Here is a 25,694-nt window from a genome sequence, read left to right as displayed (position 1 = left end):
ATGTGGTAGGCATGTGTGTGAGGGACCCAAGGTTCAGAGGGACGTGGGAGGCACACAGCCAACCTCTGCCACCAGAACTATGAGTGTTCTTGTTTTCCATTTCTATGCTTCTAGCTTAGCCTCTGAAGGTGTATTGATTGCATGTGTATTGATTCATATGTAATGACTCTTCACAAACACAGTAGCTTTAAAACTTATCAGCTTCCTCCATGTTTGGGACGATGAAATTGAAGTCAAAAGTGTGGTGTTCTCTAGGCTATTTCAATCATTCATTCATTCATTTCTACAACAAATGCTTTGGGATGACAGAAATCAATAAGCAAAAGTCTCTGTCCTTGCCAAGCTCAGAAACTGATGGCAGGCAGATAGAAATGTAATTACTGGTGGAATAAAATCATACTTGCTTTCATAGAGGTGAGTGAAAACTGCTATGAGAGCACACAAAGAAGGCTGTGGTTTTATCTTTAAAGATGAGAAAGGATACTTATTCTCCTTGTTATTGCTATGTAGCAAACCACCCCAAACTTGTGGCATAAAATAGCACCCATTTCTATATGCTTATGCTTTGGTGGGTCAGTAATTTGAGAAGGAGTGTAGAGGAGTTAGTGTGTCTTCACATTATGGTGTCTGGAGCTTGGCTACAAAGGCTTGAAAGCTGGAGGCAACACACCGGGTAGGGTGTGGAACCATCTGAAGGCTTCTGGCAGTTGATGTTGATGTTTGCAGAGACTACACAGAGGTTGCCAACTGGTACATCTACACTTGGCCTCTCCATGGGGCTCCGTGGCATCCTTATAGCACGGTGGCGAGATCGAAAAGCAAGTGCCCCAAGACAACCTGTCAGAAGCTGCATTGCCTTTTAGGGCCAACCTTCAGAAGTCAAGTAGTGTCACCTCCACTGTGATCACAAGCCTTCCCAAACCCACTAGAAGAGATCTTAGACCCATCTCTCAGTGGGTGGAGTCTCAGTCATATTACACAACAAGCAGCATTTGGGAGGGGAAAGATTGGTGCATCCACTTTGGGTAAACACTGTCTACCACAGTATTGAAGGGATAAAATCATTTTGTCCATCTGCTATTTAGTAATATATTTTCTGGGCCACATTATTTTCTGAGAAGTACCATTTGAAATTATTTACATTGCCTAAATCAGATTGTCTCATAAAGATAGGAAGAGAGGGATTTATTATTTAATGCATTTGTCACTGCTCCATTGCCGCACAGACTTCCTCCCTCATCCATATTTTGAGAACCAATGCCATAGAGCCTGGACACAGTGGTGAAGAGGGCACCAAAATTAGGAGACCAGACTCTTTTTAGAGGTCAGGCAAGGGCAAAGACTGTAAATATTCTTATCTTATCTGAGTACTAAGTTGTTTATGGACATACAAACCCATATGCCTGCTAAGTTCATTTCTTTTTTTTTTTTTTTTTTTTTGGTCTTTTCATAGTGTTATTTAAATTCTAGTTAGTTAACATAGAGTACAATATTGGTTTCAGGAGTAGAATTCAGTAATTCATCACTCATATACAACATCCAGTGCTCAGCATAACAAACACCCTCCTTAATAACCATCATCCATTTAGTCCATCCCCTGCCCACCTCCTTCCATCACCCCTCAGTTTGTTCTACATTGTTAAGAGTCTCTAATGGTTTGGGGTACCTGGGTGGCTCAGTCAGTTAAACATCTGACTTCAGCTCAGGTCATGATCTCATGGCTTGTGAGTTCGAGCCCCGCTTTGGGCTCTGTGCTGACAGGTCACAGACACGAGCCTGCTTCAGATTCTGTGTCTCCCTCTGTCTCTCTGCCCTTCCCCTTCTCGTGCTCGCTTGCGCTCTCTCTCTCTCTCTCCCTCCCTCCCTCCCTCCCTCTCTCAAGAATAAACATTAAAAAAATTTTAGCTCCCTCTAGCTGCCATCTATTTGTCCCAGTGTGTGTGTGCCTAATCTCAGCTGGTCCACCCAAGATCCCCTGAGCACCAACCCTAGTCCCCCATGCACGGTCCCATTTCCACTCCAACCAGGTGAAAGAAACTATCACGAACCAGGAGAAACTCACCAAACTTGCAAGCACAAGTGCACGCTGGTGGGAAAGGAACTGCTCACGTAAAGAAGAAAGTGGCTCATAAAACAGCTACAGCAGATGATAAAAAACTTTATTTCTCCTTAAAGAAGTTAGGGGTAAACAATATCTCTGGTGTTGAAGAAGCAAATGTGTTCACAAACCAAGGAACAGTGACCCACTTTAACAACCGTAAAGTTCAGGCATCCCAGGCAGCGAACAGGCCATGCTGAGACAAAGCAGCTGACAGAAATGCTACCTGGTATCTTAAATCATCTTGGTGCAGCTGGTCTGACTAGTTTAAGAAGACTGGCCGAAGCTCTGCCCAATCTGTGGATGGAAAGGCACCACTAGCTACCAGAGAGGACGATGATGATGAAGTTCCAGATCTTGTGGAGAATTTTGATGAAGCTTCCAAGAATGAAGCCAACTGAATTGAGTCAACTTCTGAAGAAGATAAAACTTGAAGAAGTTACAGGGAGCTGGTATTTTATATTATGACTGCTTTTTAAAAATTTTCTTCATGGGTCTGATAAAATCTAGATCTCTGATATTTTTAAGCCCACGCCCCTTGGACACTGCAGCTCTTTTCAGTGTTTGCTTACACACAATTCATTCTTTGCAGCTAATTAAGCTGAAGAAGGCTGGGAATAAAGTTTGAAACAAGGTTAATAAAGTTCTTTGCCTAGTTAAAAAAATTTTTTTAAGAGTCTCTTATGGTTTGTTTCCTTCTCTCTTCTTTCTTCCCCCACCATATGTTCATCTATTTTGTTTCTTAAATTCCACATATGAGTGAAATCATATGATCCGTCTTTCACTGTTTTCGCTTAGCATAATACACTCTAGCTCCCTCCACCTCACTGCAAATGGCAAGATTGAATTCTTTTTTGATAGCTGAGTAATATTCCATTGTGATTATATATACCACATCTTCTTTATCTCTTCATCAGTGGGTGGACATTTGGGCTCTTTCCATAATTGACTATTGTTGATAGTGCTGCTATAAACATCAGGGTGCATGTGCCCCTTCAAGTCTGTATTTTTGTGTCCTTTTGGGTAAATACCTAGTAGTGCAATTGCTAGATCATAGGGTAGTTCTATTTTTTAACCTTTTGAGGAAACACCACAGTGTTCTCCAGAGTGGCTGCACCAGTTTGCATTCCCACCAACAGGGCAAGAGGGCTCCCCTTTCTCCGCATCCTCACCAACATCTGTTGTTTCTTTTGTTGTTAATTTCAGCCATTCTGACAGGTGTGAGTTGATACCTCATTGTAGTTTTGATCTGCATTTCTCTGATGATGAGTGATGTTTAGCATTTTTTCAGGTATCTGTTAGCTGTCTGCATGTCTTCTTTGGAAAACTGGCTATTCATGTCTTCAGCCCATTTCTTAACTGGATTATTTGTTTTTTGAGTGTTGAGTTTAATATCTTTATAGATTTTGGATACTAACCCTTTAGTATCTGATATATCATTTGCAAATATCTTCTCCCATTCTTTCAGTTGCCTTTTAGTTTTATTGATTTTTCACTTTGCAGAAGCTTTTTATCTTCATGAAGTCCCAATAGTTCATTTTTGCTTTTGTTACCCTTGCCTCTGGCCTGGTGACATGTCTAGCAAGAAGTTGCTCTGGCTGAGGTCCAAGAGGTTGCTACTTGTGTTCTCCTCTAGGATTTTGATGGTTTCCTGTCTCAAATTTAGGTCTCTCATCCATTTTGAGTTTATTTTTGTGTATGGTGTAAGAAAGTGATCCAGTTTCTTTCTTCTGCATGTTGCTGTCCAGTTTTCCCAGTACCATTTGCTGAAAAGACTGCCTTTTTTCTATTGGATATTCTTTCCTGCTTTGTTGAGGATTAGTTGGCCATATAATTGTGGGTCCATTTCCAGGTCTGCTGTGTTCCATTGATCTATGTGTCTGTTTTTGTGCCAGTACCATACTGTCTTGATGTCTGTAGCTTTGTAATATAGCTTGAAGTCCAGAATCATGACGCCTCCAGCTTTTCTTTTCTTTTTCGGGATTGCCTTGGCTATTTGGGATCTTTTGTGGTTCCATACAGATTTTAGGATTATTCCTTCTACCTCTGTGAAAAATGCTGGTGGTATTTTGATAGGGATTGCATTAAATATGTAGATTGCTTTGGGTAGTATAGACATTTTAACAATGTTTGTTCTTCCAATCCATGAGCATGGAATGTTTTCCATTTCTTTGTGTCCTCTTCAGTTTCCTTCATAAATGTTCTACAGTTTCTTTTAATAAGTTTATTTATTTATTTTGAGAGAGACAGAGACAGTATGAGTGGGAGGGTGTCAGAAAGAGAGGAAACAGAGAATACCAAGAAGACTCCATGCTGTCAGCACAGAGCCCAACCACGGGCTTGAACTCACAAACCCGTGAGATCATGACCTGAGCTGAAACTGAGAATTGGACGCTTAACCAACTGAGCTACCCAGGTGCCCCAAGTATTCTCTAGTTTTCAGAGTACACATCTTTTACCTCTTTGGTTAGGTTTATTCCTAAGTATCTTATGGTTTGGGATGCAATTGAAAATGTGATCAATTCCTTGGTTTCTTTTTTTGCTGCTTCATTATTGGTGTATACAAATTGAACAGATTACTTGATTTTATATCCTGGAACTTTGGTGAAAACTTGTATTAGTTCTAGCTATTTTTTGATTGAGTCTTTTGGGTTTTCTACATAGAATATCATGTCATCTGAAAATAGTGAAAGTGGACTTCTCCCTTGCTGATTTGGATGTCTTTTATTTCTTTATTCTCTTTTCTTTTTTTCTTTCTTTCTTTCTTTTTTTTTTTTTTTTTTTTTTTTTTTTGTCTGATTGCTAAGGCTGAGACTGTGAGTACTATGTTAAATAGTAGTGGTGAGAGTGGACCTCACTGTCTTCTTCCTGTTTTGTTCCTACTGTCTTGTTCCTGACAGTAGAGGAAAAGCTCTGAGTTTTTCCCCATTGAGGATGATATTAGCTGTGGGTCTTTTGTACACAGCTTTTATGATGTTGAGGTATGTTCTGTCTATCCTCATTTTCTTGAGGGTTTTTATCAAGAATGAACACTGTATTTTGTCCAATGCTTTTTCTGCATCTACTGAGAGGATCATATGGTTCTTACTTTTTATTTTATTAATGTGGTGTATAAGGTTGATTGATTTGCAACTATCAAACCACCCTTGCAGCCCAGGAATAAATCCCACTTGATCATGATGAATAATTCTTTTAATGTACTGTCAGATTCCATTTGCTAGTATCTTGTTGAGAATTTTTGCATCCATGTTCATCAGGCATATTGGCCTGTAGTTCTCCTTTTTAGTGGGGTTTTTGTCTGGTTTTGGAATCAAGGTAATGCTAGCCTCATAAGGAGTTTGGAAGTTTTCTTTCCCTTTCTATTCTTTGGAACAATTTGAGAAGACTAGGTATTAACTCTTCCTCTTGGAAGGGGCGCCTAGGTGGCTCAGTCCGTTAAGCATCCGACTCTTGATTTTGGCTCAGGTCATGATCTCATAGTTTGTGAGATTGAGTGCAGAGCCTGCTTGGGATTCTCTCTCTCCTTCTCTCTTTCTCTCCTTCCCCAGCTTGTGTTCTCTCCCCCCCCCCCCCGTCTCTTCCTCTCTCCCTCTCTCCCTCCCTCCCTCCCTCTCTCTTTTAAACTTAAACTTAAAAAAAAAAATAAGAATTCGTCTGGGAAACCATCTGGCTCTGGACTTCTGTTTGTTGGAAGATTTTTGGTTACTGATTCAGTTTCTTTACTGGTTATGGGTCTGTTCAAAATTTTTACTTCTTCCTGTTTCAGTTTTGGTAGTTTGTATCTTTCTAGGAATTTGTCCATGTCTTCCAGATTGCCCAGTTTCTTGGCATAAAATTTTTCATAATATTCTCTTATGATTTCTGTGGTGTTGGTTGTGATCTCTCCTCTTTCATTTGTGATTTTATTTATTTGGGTCCCTTCTCCTTTCTTTTTTGTAAGTCTCACTTGGGGGGGGTGGTTATCAATATTATTAATTCTTTCAAATAACCAGGTTTTAGTTTTGTTGATTTGTTCTACTGGGGTTTTGTTGTTGTTGTTGTTGTTGTTTCTATATTGTTTATTTCTGCTGTAAACTTTATTATATCTGTTCTTCTGCTGGGTTTAGGCTTTATTTGCTGTTCCTTTTCTAGTTCCTTTGTAGGTGTAAAGTTAGGTTGTGTATTTGACACTTTTCTTGCTTCCTGAGGTAGACCTATATTGAAATATACTTTCCTTTTATGACTGCCTTTGTTGCATCTCAAAGGTTTGGGCTATCATGTTTTCATTTTCATTTGCTTTCATGTACTTTTAATTTCTTCTTTAATTTCCTGGTTAACCCATTCATTCTTTAGTAGGATATTCTTCAATCTCCATGTATTTGTGGTCTTTGCGAGTTTTTTCTTTTAGTTGACTTGAAGTTGCATAGCGTTGTGGTCTGAAAACATGCGTGGAATGATCTTGATCTCTTTGTGCTGTTGAGGGCTGATTTGTGATGCAGTATGTGATCTATTCTGAAAATGTCCCATGTGCACTCAAAAAAAGTGTGTATCCTGCTGCTTTAGGGTGAAATGTTCTAAATATATCTGTTAAGTCTATCTGGTCCAGTGTTTCATTCAAACCCATTGTTTCCTTGTTGATTTTCTGCTTATATGATCTGTCCATTGCTGTAAGTGGGGTGTTAAAGTCTTCTATTATTGTATTATCATCAATGAGTTTATGTTTTTTTATTAATTGATTTATATATTTGGGTGTTGCAAGTCAGGGGCATAAATATTTACAATTGTTAGGATCTTCTTCATTGATAGACCCCTTAATTATGATGTAATGCCCTCCTTCATCTCTTGTTATAGCCTTTGTTTTATAATCTAGTTTGTTTGATATAAGTATGGCTACTCTGGATTTCTTTTGGCATCTATTAGCTTGATAAATGGTTCTCTATCCCCTCATTTTCAATCAGCAAGTGTCTTTAGAGACTTTAAACACTTAAATGAGTGTCTTGTGGGCAACATATTGATGGATCTTGGTTTTTAATTCCTTCCGATACCCTGTGTCTTTTGATTAGAGCATTTAGTCCATTTACATTTAGAGTGATTGTCGAAAAATATGAATTTAGTGCTATTGTGTCACCTATAAAGTTGGTGTTTCTGGTGATGTTCTCTGTTCCTTTCTAGTCTTTTTTCCCCACTCAAAGTGTCCCCTTCAGGGACGCCTGGGTGGCTTAGTTGGTTTGGCGTCCCAGTTCAGCTCAGGTCATGATCTCATGATTTGTGGGTTCGAGTCCTGCATTGGGCTCTGTGCTGGAGGCTTGGAGCCTGGGGCCTGCTTCGGATTCTGTGTCTCTGCTCCTCCCCCACTCACACTCTTTATTGCTCTGTCTCTCAAAAAATAAGTAAACTTTAAAAAAATGTTAATAAAGCATCTCCTTTAATATTTCTTGCAGGGCTCTTTTAGTGGTCATGAACTCCTTTAGTTTTTCTTTGTTTGGGAAAGTCTTTATCTCTCCTTCTATATTGTATGATAGCCTTGCTGGATAAAGTAGTTTTGGCTGCATATTTTTCCCATTCAGCACATTGGATATATCCTGCCATTCACTTCTGGCCTGCCAAGTTTTTGTGGATAGATCTGCTGTGAACCTTATTGGTCTTCCCTTGGAGGGTAAGGACTTTTTCCCTTGCTGATTTCCAGATTCTTTGCTTGTCTGTGTATTTTGTGAATTTGACTATGATATGTCTTGATGATGGCTGGCTTTTGCTGAATTTAATGGGAGTTCTCTGTGCTTCTTGGATTTCAGTGTGTGTCCTTCCCCAGATTAGGGAAGTTTTCAGCTATAATTTGCTCAAATAATCCTTCTGTACCTTTTCTTTCTCTTCATCTTCTGGGACTCCTATGATATGGAAGTTAGCATGTTTTAAGAAGTCACTGAATTGCCTAACTGCCTTCTTGATCCAATACCTTTCTTTTCCTCTTCTTTACAGCTTCATTATTTTCTATGATTTTATCTTCTGTAACACTAATTCATTCTTCTCCTTTGTCCATCCTTGCTCTTATGGCATTCATTTGGGTTTGCATCTTGGTTATAGCATTTTCAATTCCTGACTGACTAGATTTTAGCTCTTTTGTCTCTGCAGTAAGGGATTCTCTAGTATCTTCTATGATTTTTTTCAAACCTAGCTAGTATACTTATAATTGTTGTTATAAATTCTAATTCAGACATTTTATTTATATCCATATTGATTAAATCCCTGGCTGTTACTTCTATTTCCTGTTCTTTCTTTTGAGGTGAATTTCTTCATCTTGTCATTTTTGTCCAGGAAAAAGAAAAACAAAAGTGAGATCCTAGGTTGTTTTGGTCTGCTTGTTAAAAGCAGCTAGATCCAAAATATTAAAAAATATATATATATGTATATATATATATATATATATATATATATATATATAAATTTTGTAACAAAAAAATAATTTAAAAAAATAGAGGAAAGGATAGCTAAATCCTATTTCCCCTAGAGCTGAAGCTTTACAGCACTTTATGATTAGTAGATGTGGTACAGGCAAGGAATTTATGCTGGTCTTCTGGGGAAAGTGCCTGTTGTGCTGATTCTCAGGTCCACTTGCCCTAGTAGAGATGCACCTACAGGGCACAGGGAGGGGGTAGGGAGCAGGGTTTGGTGTGACTCCTGTCTCTAGTTGGTGGCATTGTTTAGCTCTCTGAGGTTGGTCAATGCTAACTGGTGGGAGGCAAACTGGCAGCGCCCTGCTCTCTTGTCTCCAGAGCAGAGAGCTCACACCTGCCTCTCTTCAGGAAGCCTTCACAGGAGGGCATTCACCTGCCTTGCGTCCCCGGCTTCTGCCAGATTCCCCCCTTCACCTTCTCTGTGTCCGAGCTGTCCACCTACCAGGTTGCATAGTACTCCTGTGTTTTATCTCAGGTGCACAGCTGGGTTTCTAAACTCCAAATTTTAGGGACTCCCTTGGCATGACCCACGCTGGTCCTCCAGGGGAGCGTCTCACCACACTTTTGCTGTTTGCCATCTTGTCCCAGGAAAGCCATCTCATGAGCACACAGCAATTTGGAGTTTATGGCAAAGCAGATCATAAAGCTGGCACCAAGGCTCAGTGTGTTCAGCCAGCATCCCCACTCTTATGCCTGGGAACAGTGCACCTGTTTGTGCCACCTGTTCCTCTGTCAGGGGAAAGGCCTTGCCACCACTCCCAACTGCACTCCACCCCAGGTTTCTCCAGGTAAGACCAAGGGGATCCTCAAACCATCCTGTCTGCTCCTGGGTCTCCGCCCTCCTTGCCCCCAGGAGCACTGTTAAGCCAGATATGACCCTGGTAGTAGTGGACTTCTAAAACTTCAGATTTTGCACTGCACTGATTATAATACCTTGCAGTAGTCTCCACAATCAGGGCTCCCTCCCCTCTGCAGCACCCAAAGTTCTCTCTCCCCCAAATTAACTCTTCACAGCTCCTACCTTCCACAAGCTGGTTATTTTTCTACTTATAGACATGCAGTTTTGTTCTTTCAGTCCTCAGATTGATTTCTTGGGTGTTCAGAATGATTTGATATTTATCTAGCTGTGTTTGAGGGAGGAGGCAAGCTTAGGGTTGCCCCTACTCCTCTGCCATCTTAACTCCTCCCCCTCAACTAACCCATTTCTTTTGTAGTAGAATCTAATTCTCAAAAATGTTAAAAAATCTTAAATTTATTTAGTGTGTGGGATGATTACCCCCCAGGATAAGATTCTAATTTATGCTCCTTTTTGAATGATTGTGCTGAGTGTCTGTGCTGAAATGATCTCTTTTGTCCATTACTTGGACTTTTTTTCAAAGCTGTAATTTAATACTTTTCATTTTTTAAAATCATATTTAAAACATCTTCACAATAGACAATTTGTAATTAAGGTAGACAATACACAGAGACATTTCGACTCTTAGCTGAATGAAGTAGCTAGGAGGCAGTCTTGTACTACAGTCTGATAATTTGTGGATTGAATCCCAAATGTGCTACCTACTGTTCTATGATCTGGGGCAAGTTATTCAACTTCTTGGAGTCTTGGTTTCTTAATCTGTAAAATGGGGGTCATGATACCTACTTTTTAGTATTGCATCACAGATGAAATAAGACAATTAAAGAGCCTAGTATCTAGGAGATAATAAATTGAATATTGGAGGATTCTAAGAGAAACACAGCCACTATATGCTCCCTTGGTTCTCTCTGGAGTTAGAGAGCAGATTAGTAACCATATAATCAACCTTCATATTTTCCCCCTCATTTCCTGCCTGCAAGGGCTGAGACAAATGCATAAAACGAGCTGAGGCTGAAGGCCTTCATGTTACTTACGTGTGGCTGTGTGTGCGTAGGTGTGGGTGTGGCTGCCAGAACTGTGGCTGGGAAGAACACTTCCTTTATCAGCCATTTCCTCTCCCCTCACCTTGTCTCCTCTCTGTTTCCATTTCATAAGACTACAAGCTTCACAGACATTTCTTGATTATTTCTCAGTGACACGTATTCACTGAAGAGGAGGCAGAGCCTCATGGGGGAAATGCAGCTCAAGTCTAAAGCACTGACTTGGCGAGGACCTCCAGCTCTCTGAGCAGCCTCCCTCCCCTTTCCTCACAGTTTAATTTAGAGCCAGCCTGTGGTGTCGCTCCCTGGCCCCCATGGAGCTGTCAGGAAGGGCAGAGCCAGAATCTGCCCTGCCTGTAATTAAAGGTCTGGTCTTCCACCCCCTCCCCAACCATGTTGCGTTGAGACACCAGGTTCACTTAACACTCCTGGAAATGGCAAGAAAATCAATGTCTTGCTTGATATTCTTCTTGCTTGCTTTTCTTTCCTTTTATTTTTAAGTTAGAAAGTCAGGAAGTCACCCTGAAATCACTGAAAATGTCAACCAGAGAGCTGCCCATTTCATTTGGCCCCTGTGTGGGTTTTTTTTCCTCTTAATTATTATATCAATGACATTCCACCTTTCAAATTAAATCCCTTTCCTCATTATCTGGGGTTGCCATTATTACTGTGTGAGTGGAAATGGATTTCATGACAACTCTGAAAAACCAGGGTTGGCTAAATTTAGCTTTAATTAGGCATCATCGTAGCCCCGTGATTATTTCCTCATTTCATTCGGATTCTAACTGGAATGCTGAGCGAGGGTTTGGCATGGCTTTTGTGCAGTTTTCACAGAATTATCCCCCACATTTCTTGTGATCATGGTAATTGTTTTGTGCCACAAATGGTTTTTGCAGATAGAGCTTTAGTCCCCTTTTATAACCCAGAGTTTATTAGAAATAGTCAAGCTATGTTCCACAGCTGGCAGCTTATGCGAGGAAAACCCCAAACAAAATATCAGGATGTTTCTGCCTAATGTTGATCCTCCTGAAATACCCCCAGTGGTAACTAGACACTGGCTATTCCACTTCAGGTGTACCTATCACCTCTGAATGGAGGGAATGTCACAAACGATGTGCAAAGTGGAATTTTTCAGATCTTGCCTGGTCCTTCCCTTGCCTAGAGACATTCAAGTGTCCCAGTTAAGAGGAGGTTCTTCATGAAGCCAGAATGCCAAGTTCAAATCTCAGCTTCACTTTTTTTTTTAAGTTGATTTGTTTATTTCGAGAGGGAGAATGAGAGAAAGTGGGGGAGGGGCAGAGAGAGAGGAAGAGAGAATCCCAAGCAGGCTCTGCGCTGTCAGTGCAGAGCCCAACGCAGGGCTCGAGGTCACAAACGGTGAGATCATGACCTGAGCCAAGACAAGAGTCAGACACTTATCCGACTGAGCCATCCAGGCACCCCTCAGCTTGACTTTTCTAGTGGCCCTTTGACTTTAGGGAATTTCTTTGAGTCTTGGTTGCTGCATGTGTCAAACTGAAATGTGGTAGTACTGCTTCATAGTGTGATTTTGAGAACTAAGTAAGTTAGCATACATAAAACAATTAGAACAGTGCCTGGCACAGCATATCACACATAACTGCCTGTTGCTGCTGCCACTTCTCTTACTACAGGGCCCTCAGAAAACAGCATTATACCACAGTTATGTTAGCAGATAGCAGTAAGGCAGGCATAGGCTGGGATTGAGGGGCAAAATTCCATTCCCTGCTGAGGAAATCACGGGAATTAGTCAGATTTTAGTCTGTAGTGGACATCTATTGATTTTGCCTGCCAGAAATATATACCCTTTCCTGGATTTTCCTCTAAGGAATGTATGAGTCAGGTTCTAGTTGGCACAACACAAACCATGCCAGGTATTTCAAACAGAGGGAACTGTATTCCAGCAAAGAGTTATGCAGTTGGGAGGGATGGGAAGCCAGACAGGATGGTGAGGCTGCCCAGTGGTTAGCAACAGCAGGCTATCTCTACTGTAATACACAGAGCTAGGAGGCCAAGGGAGCGGGGTAGAGTCCAGGGCCATCTCTTGGAAGCTAGAACAATGGTGGGCCTGACCAGCTGGAGCTGAACCATGAAGGGAGGAGCCCCAGGGGAGACACAGCCATTGTCTGTGATACCCCTTGAAAGTAGAGGGAAAGGGATAAACACCTTGGCTCCTCTCTCTTCCTACCCTCTAATCTTCTGTCAGTGCCTCCAATTAGCAGAGTCTACCTGAGAGCCAGAGGCAAAGCCATCAAGCAGAGAGAGTTCTCTGTGATCAGAGTAGCAAATAGGCAAATGTCTGGTCCAGGAATGACCTCTCCTCCAACCACCCACTCATACCATCCTGGTGCAGCAGACCTCGACCTTTGGCTCCAAGGGTGGGCATGTGACCTAGTCCTGGCCAATCAGCATTTTCCCCTCCTCTGGCTATAGTGCCCCGAGTTGGTCCAATGGCAGTGAACCCTGGAATCTGGGGGAAAGAGGAAGCTGCTTTCTGATAAGGTTCCCAGGCATATGGAATGTAAAGATAGAGTTGCTAATGGCCATGTTGCTACCATAGAGAAAAGAATGGCTTAGAATGAAGCCAGCATAAAGGGAAGCAGAACAAGGAGAAGAGAAAGATTACCAGCAACTGTGTCTGAATACCTGGTGGATTCAGCCATTGCTGTGCCTGGACCTCTCAGACGTATCAGCCATAATCTGTATGCTTCCTTCTTTTTTTTTTTTTGTAAGGTTGTTTCTGCCACTTTTAGCCAAATGTGTTATAAATAATACACAACAGACCTAAGACACACCTGGGGTACTCGGAGATGGCTACAATAAAAACTTGTGAACACTGGGGTGCCTGGCTGGCTCAGTCAGAAGAGCATGGGACTCTTGATCTGGGGGTCATGGGTTCAAGCCCCACACGGGGTGCAGAGATTACTTAATAAAAAAAATTTTAAGCAATGCCCCCCCCCAAAAAAAAACAAAAAACAAAACAAAACAAAACTTGTGAACACTGACTAAGAGAGAAGTCTGTCTATCTGTGGAGTCAGTCATGGGGTTGGACATTTTTGTATAAGTCAGAAACCCAGAGATCTGAAGAAGGCTCCCCATCAGGGTCTGACATTCTACTTCTCATGCAGGATCTAGTTATAATAAACTTCTTACAAATTCCTCAGCTGCATTTTTTTCTCCTTTATCTCCAGGCTGTCACACTTGTTACTCCTTCAATATTGAGAACTCTTTCTTACTTTCATCCTTAAAAATTATTTTTCTTGTGAAGCCTTTTATGTGTCAGATACTGTGTTAATGAACTTATGTATACAGGAGTTTATATATATGTATACATATATATATATGATCTATATATGAACATGCATAAGTGTATTCATATGAATACATATATACATTTCCTATTTAATCTTTACCTTTGAGGACAGTAATTTATGAGGTAAGAATTGTTATTATTTCTATTTGCCTTTTTAAAGTGTGGAAACTGAGGCAGAGTTGGGTTAATAACTTTGTCTAGGACTTGAACCTGGGCATCAGGTCCCATATCCCACCATTGTAACCGTGAAGCCTCCTTCTCTGAGCATACTTATTTATCCATCTGGTGTCAGCTCAGATCTGTGCTTCAATTAGATTTTGTCCTGTTGCTGTGTATTCCATGAGCCCCCTGCTCTTCCTCCTCATAGTTGTCAACAGTATTGCCCACCACACCGTGTGCCACTTGCCACAACAGGTTGTATCTTGCATCTTCCCTGAGCTCTGTGCTATCCTCAGTGCCTAGCACATCACAGACTCTCAGTGACCATTTCCGTAACTAAAGGAATAATGAGTGTTGAAACACCGCTGTTGATTTGAAGGAATCCTGCCTTTCATTGAGGATTAACCTGAAAATTTGGTGAGAAGTGACCATTAGGGTCAAGGAATTATCAAGTAGTATTCCATTGTATACATACACCACAACTTCTTTATCCATTCGTCAGTTGATGGACATTTAGGCTCTTTCCATAATTTGGCTATTGTTGAAAGTGCTGCTATAAACATTGGGGTACAAGTGCCCCTATGTATCAGCATACTACTTGGCAATGAGAAAGAATGAAATATGGCCTTTTGTAGCAACGTGGATGGAACTGGAGAGTATTATGCTAAATGAAATAAGTCTCACAGAGAAAAACAGATACTGTATGTTTTCACTCTTATGTGGATCCTGAGAAACTTAACAGAGGACCATGGGGAAGGGGAAGGGGGAAAACAAAAGGTTAGAGAGGGAGGGAGGCAAACCATAAGAGACTCTTAAAAACTGAGGATGAACTGAGGGTTGATGTGGGTGGGAGGGAGGGGAAAGTGGGTGATGGGCATTGAGGAGGGCACCTGTTGGGATGAGCGCTGGGTGTTGTATGGAAACCAATTTGAGGGCCGCCTAGGTGGCTCAGTTGGTTAACCGCCCAACTTTGGCTCAGGTCATGATCTCACAGTTTGTGGGTACAAGCCCCGTGTCGGGCTCTGTGCTGACAGCTCAGAGCCTGGAGCCTGCTTCTGATTCTGTGTCTCATTCTGTCTCTGCTCTTCCCCCACTTGTGCTCTGTCTCTCAAAAATAAAATAAAAATGTAAAAAAAAAAATTTAAAAAAAAGGAAACAAATTTGACAATAAATTTCATGTAAAAAAAAAAAAAAGGATCAAGGAATTGGCCTGTTAAGGAGCCAAGGACTACTGTAGCGAAGGAATCAGATACAGCTTGATCCAGCTCGAGTCTGAGGAATGGGAGATTCCAGGCCTGATAGCCAGATAAGGAGACACTGTTGGGCAAGGGGAGTCTTGCTATCCTCCCAGATCACACCATGTGTATCTTCCCTGCTTATCCCACAACAAAGATTGTCTCTTTACTCACCTTCTCCAGGAGGGTGTAAGCTTTCAAGAGCAGGATTTCTGTCTTTCAGCTCTATTTCCTGGCCCTCGAGCTGGGGCTGGGCACCCTGTGGGCCCTTCCTGGATGCTACTTGGTTAGTCATTGATGGAATGTTCACTCCCAAGTCTACCTTCATCACTGTCCCAGGCTGAGCTGTGATGGACAAGGCTCATGCTAAATCCTCACTGGCTGTCTGTTCTATGCAGCCTTAGTGGAAGTGCCAGCTATTTAAGAGACCAGCGCAGTGACATTTCACAAATTCCTCATGCTTCCTTATTATTTCTGGTAATGTTATCTACTGGCAGATATTGCTCTTCATTACTCAGAATATGTGATGATTAGCTTAAATGTATCCCTGTAGGCATTGTAGGCATATTCACTCATTTGGTCGTGTATTCATCACTCAGCAAATATTTACTGAGCATGTAAATGTATCCAAGTACAAGGAGACACATGGTAGGTTCATGGCTGTTGGTAATGGGGCAAGGGGAGGGATAAAACAACACAAATCCTGCTCTCAAAGAGCTGAGTTGACAGTACAGTAGCTACTCTTTCTAAGCACCTACTGTGTTCCAGACATATGCTAAATATTGTTTATTCTTTTTTTAATGTTTATTTATTTTTGAGACAGAGAGTGCAAGTGGGGCAAGGACAGAGAGAGAGGGGAACAGAGGATTGGGGTGGGGCTCAAACTCACGGAGCACGAGATCATGACCTGAGCCGAAGTCAGACACTTAACTCACTGAACCACCCAGGCACCCTTGTTTGATTTATTCTTCACCATCACCATAAAATGTGGATAATGGATGGAGAAACTAGGGATCTGTATGTTAAAGCTACTTTCTCATGATCACGTAGCTGGTAAGAAGCAGAGTGGGGATTCTTTCCCCCATTTCTGAGAAACCAAAGCCTCATTCTTACCTCTATGCTATACTGCCTCCAAAATAAGGACGAATAGAAGATGGGCTGTGACCTTTATTTCAAAGTGCCATAGAAGATCGGGGGTGGCCACTTTCAGCCATGAAACTGCTGACCACTTCTGGAGTGTGGAAGCCATCCATGTGGGTATCTCTACCTTTCCCTTAATCTGGATGGAAACGGAAAATTCAGTGGAATCTTAGGTATCCGTGAACCCCAACATGAAATCACCAGGTATTGGAATCAACTTTCCATTTCTATAAGATGGCCCATGTGTGGCACACACAGCCTTTGGGGTTTTTCCATTTTGCCTTGCTTGGCCCTAAACATCTGTGTAGCTGTGCTCCATATGGAATGTGTTCTGGGAACAGGCACAGGTTAACCCTTTTTGTTTGTTTTAAAGTTAGAAACTAGGGCCGCTTGGTTGGCTTAGTCATTTCAGTGTCCAACTTCAGCTCAGGTCATGATCTCACAATTCGTGAGTTCAAGCCCCACATCAGTCTCTCTGCTGTTAGCAAAGAGCCTGCTTTCGATCCTGTATCTCCCTCTCTCTCTCTGCCCCTCCCCCACTCTCTCTCAAAAATAAATAAACATAAAAATATGTTAATAAACATTAAAAAATAATAATGTTAGAAACTGTAACTTTTAGGACTTCAAACTGTATGTTATCTAAGGTAGAGATTATCCTGGGAGCGAAGACACCTTTGTTCTGAGAGGTCCCCTCTGGTGGGCACTGCTAATCAAGGCTAGTGAGCCAATACATGAATCTGGGAAGTCACCCAAAGGCAGACTATCCAGCCTGTCCATGTTCTGCTGAGTCCTGTAAAGTGAGAGCACATCAGAGATGTGTGAGAGAATTTCTCTCCTCCTAAAGCTAGATTGAAGCTATCCTATATCTGAAAAATTTATCTGAGCTATTTATGTGTTCTTCGTAAAGATTGTGAATGTTGGTCAAGACAAGTTACCTTCACATCAGGTTAGAAGAAAAACTGTATTTGGCTTAGGAGAGAGCTACCTAGCGAGTGTTGGTTTCGCACACAGAGTGAACAGCCCCAGCTGGAGAATTTGGGCCAGTCCACTTCAGTGACCCAGTTCTGGCCATTGGGTAGGACCGAAGTATGTGTTGGGTGTGGTGGGCTTCCCTTCAAATAAGTTCATGTTACCACTGTTGATCTTCTTGGGAACTTAACAGGCACTCTGAGAACTATATTAGGCTCTAGCATTCTTTTCTCCCCTTTCATTGAGACCTTGACTCCTGGGTGGGTGGCTTCAGTTGATTCCTGACCTATGGGGGTCTCCTAGGAAGCAGTAAAATCCCTGAGAATGAGTTTAGGACCAACGGTCTCTGGAAGTAATGAATCTTGGAGCAGATGTGAATTATCCTTTGTGGAATATTTCTGTGATTTCCAAGTCTTTAGTAAATTCTCATTAGAAGAGAAAAAGTAGAAATTCCAGGTATAATTGCTGGCATCCTCCAGGTTTTACATTCTTTGATTTACTAGCTCTGTGCCTGTCAGCTTACTTAATGTCTCTAAGCCTGTGATTCTTTATTTGTAAAGTGGGTAACAATTATACCTAACATATAGTATTAGTGCATGCTAGCTGAAAATGTGTCAAAGTAAATCAGATTCTCCCTGTGATGCTGGTGTCTCCATGGCTAATTTCCCAGATGCAGGTTGGCTGTAAACTGAAGACAATTATCATTAGACTTTCAAAGCAACACACTTAGACTTTTTGTTAAAAACAACAGCAACAACAACAACAACTTTCCCCAGAGAAGCTCCAATTAGATGTTGATAGGATAGGCTATTTTCGTTTTTTTCTTTTTCTTTTTTTAGCAAGGATTTTGAAAAGCATTAATGCCTGCTAATGAGATCATCATGACAAAGGTACTATAAAGAAATGCAGTCAAAATGAACCTATAACGATAACATCACTTTTGTGAAACTTATTTATTATTAAGCATATTTAAAAAGAAAAATGGATAGCAATTTAATTCAATTTATAACACTTTAATGGAATAATTTTCATAATGGGAAGGAATGCATATTTTGAAACAAGCTGTTCATGTTTGTCTACGAGGGGGAAATTCCATTGCTTCAGGAGCCAGATAAAGCTGAACAGTATTTCCCCTCAACAAACAAGGCATTGTCCTGGAAATCTGGTCTTCCTTATCCCCCCAGGTTTGATTGTTCAGCTACTCTGTTTCTACGGGCGGTTTTCAAAGGAAGAATTCTGCAAAGTGAAATTGGGCATTTGGTTATAAAATCTGGTGTGAAGACATTACAGTGTGCTATTGGGAGAATATCAGAACAGCTCATAACTTCATGAGCCATTAATGAAGTTTAGATTCTCAACACACAGGCGTATTTCTTGACTAAGCACAATGTTACAGGTGATTTTTCTGGCTGCTTGCAGTTATGTGCCTATACTCTTATTTTTTTGAAAAAAAAATATATGCTTTCTACGTTTCTCCATTACTTCAGTAACACTGTAAGAAACTTCTAAGACACATGAATTCATATTTTGAAGAAATAAAAGTGTAAAAAACTATGTTAATTTAATTTTTTCTTTGCTTTTTGGTTTCTTTTTAGTTCAATTTATTTAAACTAAAAAATAACATGAAAATAGTTCCCCCATTTCTCCCATCCTCCCCCTGCCCTCCCCCCCCCCGCCACCTCTGGTAATCGCCAAGCTGTTCTCTGTATCTGTGAGCTTAGTTTTATATATATAGTTTACACACACACACACACACACACACACACACACACACACACACGTATGTATACATTTAGACTCCACGTATAAAAGAGGTCATATAGTATTTGCTTTCTTTGTCTGACTTATTTCACTTGGCATAATGCACTTGAGGTCTATCCATGTTGTCACAAATGGCAAGATTTCATTCTTTTTCTTGGCTGAATAACATTCCATTGTATAAATATATACTACATCTTCTTTATCCATTCATCCATTGCTGGTTATTATGTCATTTCCATATCTTGGCTATTGTAAACAACTCCTCCGTGAATATATATCTTTCTGAATTAATGTTTTAATTTTCTTCAGGTAAGTACCCAGAAGTGGAATTGCTGGACCATGTGATTGTTCTCTTTTTAATTTTTTCAGGAACCTCCATACTGTTTTCCACAGTGGCTGCCCCAATTTACATTCCCATCAACCATGCACAAGGGTTCCCTGTTCTTACGTCCTCATCAATGCTTGTTATTTTGTGTCTTTTTGATGATGGCCACATGAACCAGTGTGAGTTGATAGCTCATTATGGTTTTGATTTGTATTTCTCTGAAGATGAGTGAAGTTGAGCATCTTTTCATGTACCTGTTGACCATCTGTCTGTCTTCTTTGAGAAAATATCTATTCAGATCTGCCCAATTTTTAATCACATTGTTTTTTTTGCTATTGAGTTATATGAGTGTTTAAATGTATTTTGGATATTAGCACCTTATCAGATATATGATTTGCAAATACATTCTCTTGGCAGTAGGTTGCCTTTTCATTTTGTTGATGGTGTCCTTTGCTATGCAGAAGCTTTTTAGTTTGACATAGTCCCCTTGTTTAGTTTTGTGGTTGTTGTCTTTGCTTTCTTGTCAGCTTCAAAAAAATTATCAAGACTTGTGTCAAGGAGCTTATAACCTAGGAGTTTTACGGTTTCAAGTCTTAAGTTCAAGTCTTTACTTGAGGTAATTTTTGAGGTAATTTTTGTATATGGTGTAAGACAGTGGTCCAGTTTCCTTCTTTTGCATATGGCTGTCCAATTTTCCCAGTGCCATTTATTGAAGAGACTGTTCTTTCCTAATTGTAAATTCTTGCCTTTTTTTGTCATACATTGATTGACCATGTATGCATGGATTTATTTCTGGGCTCCATATTCATATGGAGTTATCTATAGATCTATTATACACTACTGTTTTAATTACCATATTCTTGTAATATCGTTTGAAATCAGGGAGCATGATGCCTCCATCTTCATTCTTCTTTCTCAAAAGTGCTTTGGTTATTCAGGGTATTTGTGGGTCCATACGAATTTGCAAATTTTTTGTTCTATTTCTGTGGAAAATGCCATTGGAATTTTGATAGCAATTGCACTGAATCTGTATATTGCTTTGGGTAGTATGGACAGCTCACCAATATTAATTCTTCCAATTCATGATCATGGAATATCTTCCCATTTATTTGTGTCTTCTTAAGCTTCTTTAGTTAATGTCTTGTAGTTTTCAATATGTAAATATTTTATCTCTTTAATTAAATTTATTCCTAGATTATTAAATGTGCAGGCAGTAACCTCTTTGACATCAACTGTGGCAATTTCTTCCTAGATGCCTCTCCTGAGGCAAGGGAAACAAAATTAAAAAAAAAAAAATCTAATGGGACTACATGAACATAAAAAGCTTCTGTACAGAAAAAGAAAACTATCAGCAAAACAAAAAGCAACCTACTAAATAGAAGATATTTGCAAATGATATATCTGATAAGGGGTTAGTATCCAAAATATATTAAGAACTTATATAACTCAACCCCCCCAAAATGAATAATCCAATTTAAAAATGGGCAGAATACATAAATAGACATTCTTCCAAAGAAGACATACAGATCGCCAGCAGACACATTAAAAGAAGCTCAACATCACTCATCATTCAAAATTACAATGATATATCACCTCACATGTGTCAGAATGGCTAAAATGAAAAACATAGGAGGAGCACCTGGGTAGCTCAGTCATTTGAGCGTCCAGTGCTTCATTTCAGCTCAAGTCATGATCTCACGGTTGGCGGGATTGAGCCCCATATCACTGACAGCGCAGAGCCTGCTTGGGATTCTCTCTCTCGTTCTTTCTCTCTGCCCCTCCCCCATTTGTGCTCTCTGTCAAAATAAAGTAAAAAGAAAAAGAAAAACATAAGAAACAACAGGTGTTGGTGAGGATGTGGAGAAAGGGGAACCCTCTTGCACTGTTGGTGGAAATGCAAACTAGTATAGCTACTCTGGAAAACAGTATGGAGGCTCCTGAAAAAGTTAAAGATAGAATTACCCTACAGTCTAGCAATTGTTCTACCAGATATTTAAAAATACCAATTTGAAAGGATATAAGCACCCTGATGTTTATAGCAGTATTATCAACAATAGCAAAGTTATGGAAACAGCCCAAGTGTCCAACAATTGGTGAATGAATAAAAAGGATGTAGTATGTATGTTTGTATGTTATGTATGTGTGTGTGTATATATATACGGACACACAATGAATATTTAAAAATGAATGAAATCTCACCATTTGCAACGACATGGATGGAACTAGAAAATATTATGCTAAGTAATAGAAGTCAGTCAGAGAAAGACAAATACCATGTTATTTCACTCATATGTGGCGTTTAAGAAGCAAGACAAATGTGCAAAGGAGGAAAAAAGAGAGAGAGAGGCAAACCAAGAAAACAGACTCAACTATAGAGAACAAACTGATGGCTACCAGAAGAGATGTGGATGGGGGGATGGGTTAAATAGGTGATGAGGATTAAGGAGTGCACTTTTTGTGGTGATCGCCAGATGTTGAATCGTTGTATTGTGCACATGAAACTAATATTACACTGCATGTTAACTAACTGAAATTTAAATAAAACCTCAAAAATGTTATTCCTAGGTGTTTTATATTTTTAATGCAATTGCAAATGGGATTGTTTTCTTAATCTCTCTGATAGTTTATTAGTAGTATGTAGAAACACAACGAATTTTTGTGTATTGATTTTGTATCCTGCAGCTTTATTTATTCATGTATTAGTTCTAATAATTTTTTGGCAGAGTTTTTTGGGTTTAGTCTTTTTATATATAATATCATGTCATCTACAAATAGTGACAGTTTTACTTCCTCCTTACCAAATCAGTTGCCTTTTATTTCTATTTCTTGCCTAATTTCTCCAGCTGGGGCTGCCAATGCTATGTTGAGTAAAAGTGGTGAGAGTGGGTGTCCTTGTCTTATTTGTTGTTTTAAAGGAAATGCTGTCAGCTTTCATCATTGAGTATGTTAGCTGTGGGCTTGCTGTAAGTGGCCTTTATTATGTTGAGATACATTCCCTGTATACTCAATTTGTTGAGAATTATTTTATTATAAACGGATGTTGAATTTTGTCACATGCTTTTTCTGCATATGTTGAAATTATCGTATCACTTTTATTTTTCATTTTGTTCATGTAGTGTATCACATTGACTGATTTATGGATGTTGAACCATTCTTGCATCTGTAGAGTAAATCCCACTTGATCATGGTGTATGATCCTTTTAATGTATTATTGAATTTGGTTTGCTACTATTTTGTTGAAGATTTCTGTATCTATGTTCATCAAGGATATTGGCCTATAATTTTCTTTTCTTGTGGTATCCTTGACTGGTTTTTGGTATCAGGATAATGCTAGCATCATAAAATGAGTTTGGAAGCATACCTTCCTTTTTTTTTATTTTTTAAAAGAGTTTGAGAAGGATTGTTTTAATTCTTTTTTGAATGTTTGGTAGAATTCACCAATGATGCCATCTGGTCCTGGACTTCAGTTTGTTGGGAGGTTTTTAATCACTGATTCAACCTCCTTACTGGTAATCGATCTCTTCAGATTTTCTATTTCATCATGATGCAGCTTGGGGAGGTTATATGTTTCTAGTAATTCATCCATTTCTTTGTGTTTCCCAGTTTGTTAGCATATACCTGTTCATAATAGTCTCTAGTGATCCTTTGTATTGTAACATTTTCTCTTTCATATCTGATTTTAGATGAGTCTCCTCTCATCTTGGTCAATCTACCTAAAGGTTTGTCAATTTTGTCTCTTCAGAGAGCCAGCTCTTGTTTCATTGCTCCTTTCTATCATCTTTTCGGTCCCTATTTCATTCATTTCTGCTCCAATCTTTATTTTCTTTTTTTTTTTAAATTGTTTTTAATGTTTTATTTATTTTTGACAGAGAGAGAGAGACAGAGCATGAGCGGGGGAGGGTCAGAGAGAGAGGGAGACACAGAATCCGAAGCAGGCTCTAGGCTCTGAGCCATCAGCACAGAGCCCGATGCAGGGCTCGAACTCACAGACTGCGAGATCATGACCTGAGCCAAAGTCGGACGCTCAACCGACTGAGCCACCCAGGCGCCCCAATCTTTATTTTCTTTATTCTACTAACTTTTGGCTTCATTTGTTCTTCTTTTTTTTTTAGTTCCTTGAGGTGCAAAGTTAGGTTGTTTATTTGAGACTCTTCTTATTTTCTTGAGATAGGCATTTATTGCTATGAATGTCTCTCTTAAAACTGCTTTTGCTGCCTCCTATAAATTTTGGAATGTTACATTTCTATTTTCATTTATCTCAAGGTATTTTTTTATGGCTCTTATTTTAGTCTTTGATCTACTGGTTCTTCATTAGCATGCTGCGTAATTTCCTAAGTGCCTCTACTTTAAATTCTTTCTAAATCACAAACAATAATATTTAAGCAATTTGGAGCTTAGATTCTGTAGTCAAACTGCTAAGGTTAAAATCCCAGATCTACCAATTTTTAACTATGTGAGCAGGTCACTTAAAGTTCTTGAAAGCTCAGCTCATTTGTAAGTCTTTAAAATGGAAAGAAATAAGGATAACTTATCTCATGGCTTACAGTGAGGACTTAGTGAAATAACATGTAAAGTGCCTAGCACAGTTCTCAAAAATTATTGGTAGTATTTTCTTTGCTTTTCTTGTACTTGCACATGATTGGAACATAACTCAAATAAGTTGTCAAAAATAATGATAGCATATTTTGGGGACACAGCATGTGCCACTCAGTAGGATAAACATTTCATCTTGTTTTATTTAATTAAAAGGACTTTTCAATATTGCATTTGTGGAAAACCTAAGTTTGGTCTGGATCCCGGTAAGGCTGGACCCAGGAGTTTGAATGCAGTCCTCAGAAATCTGTCTGTCTCTACCTTCCAATTCTCACCTCTGTATTAACTTTGGTCTCAGCCAAATTCTCTCCATGAGAAAGCCAGATACTACTAGTAGTTCTAGATGTTCATGCATTCAGCTCCTCTAGCTCACGCCTTCCAGCAGAAGTCCCAGATCATTTTTGTTTGGGTACATTTGGGTCAGTGTCCTTCCCATGATGAACCTTCTGTTAACCTGATGTGGGTCACTCTCTCAACCCTTGTTTGGACTGAAGATTGAGGATCTGAATTGATGATAGCTCAGCTTATAAGCTTTCTTTTCTAGTTTCTGAAAAGCAGGGAGACCACCCATGTAACAAAAGTCAAAACCCAATGGACAGTATCTTCAGATGTTGTAGGAGATAGAAAAAAAAAAACCCAGACCCAGAGGGAGTAGACCTGATATGAAATCAGCAATGGTGGAACAGGAAGGAAGGGGGATTCTGAAATGTCCTGCAAACTGCAAATCCACCAAATGGCCAAACACAAGAGAGGGTTGCATCCTGAGTGAGAACTGTTGTGAGCAGATTTGAGAACAAAGAATAAAACTAGGGAGCTGAGAAAGGGAAGAGCACTTGTATACTGCAAATAACCTCTCTATAAATGGAATGGCCTGCAAGCAATGTCGTCTCAGGATTGATTTAAGCACCCAGGTTGTGTATTTCAATACATCCCCATGGCTCCTTAGAGAAATGGCTCGTTCTAGGTCTGGGGCAGGAAGGATGCAGGGTGAGCTGGAGACAGCTTGTTTGTCAGAAAGCAAGGAAACTACCCAAGACTAATAGAGTTGCATCAACGTGACATAGGAGTTGGTCTGAAGAGGCTCCCAGTGGCTAAAGTTGGGAGAATTTGGACATCAAAAAGAGCAATGATTATAGATACAATGTATTTGATTATATAAAATTCATGACTTTATAAAGATACCCAAAAAAGAGAAAGCCAGAAAAGCATCATATGAGATGGCCATTAAACACCACCTTACTTTTCCATTTGTAATTAAAGGAAAAATAAAATATCTATTCTGCCTCCCCAGTGGGAACTATATGGCGCAATTACCAGCTGGCTCATTTGCTAAAGAACTCTACATAACAAAAGAATACCAGTTAGTAAATGTAGAAGGAATGATAGAATTTGAAAACATCATTTTGTAAAACCTAAAACGTAATGGAAATAGGGATTGAAGCAAGATTTGTATGTTTGGTGAGTGTTTGATGGAGGACAAGACATTGCAGAAGGCCAGAACAGTACTATACCAATTCGTTTCTGATCGTGTATCAGTTATCTATTGCCAACTAACAAACCATTCAAAAAAAAGTAGTGGCTAAAAACAGTAATCGTTTATGATTCTTCATTACTCTGTAGGTCAGTTTTGCTGGTCTCTGTGATTAGATGGTAGCTCGCCTAGAGCTGATCGATCTCAGAGGTCCTCGCTCACATGTCTGGCAGTTGACAACAATGGCTGGATGGCTGAGGTCCTCTACAGAGTTTCTCAAGATGA

General features: G+C 39.9%; 1 pseudogene; it reads left to right on the top strand.

Annotated features, from left to right (window-relative positions):
• The first annotated feature begins 221 nt into the window (after nt 1-221).
• Nucleotides 222-2,627, top strand: LOC101093588 (annotated as a pseudogene).
• Nucleotides 2,628-25,694: the final 23,067 nt, after the last annotated feature.

The sequence above is a fragment of the Felis catus genome, chromosome A2 (genome assembly GCF_018350175.1).
Source record: "Felis catus isolate Fca126 chromosome A2, F.catus_Fca126_mat1.0, whole genome shotgun sequence".
Taxonomy (NCBI): Eukaryota; Metazoa; Chordata; class Mammalia; order Carnivora; family Felidae; genus Felis; species Felis catus.
This window is presented reverse-complemented; position numbering and strand designations above follow the sequence as displayed.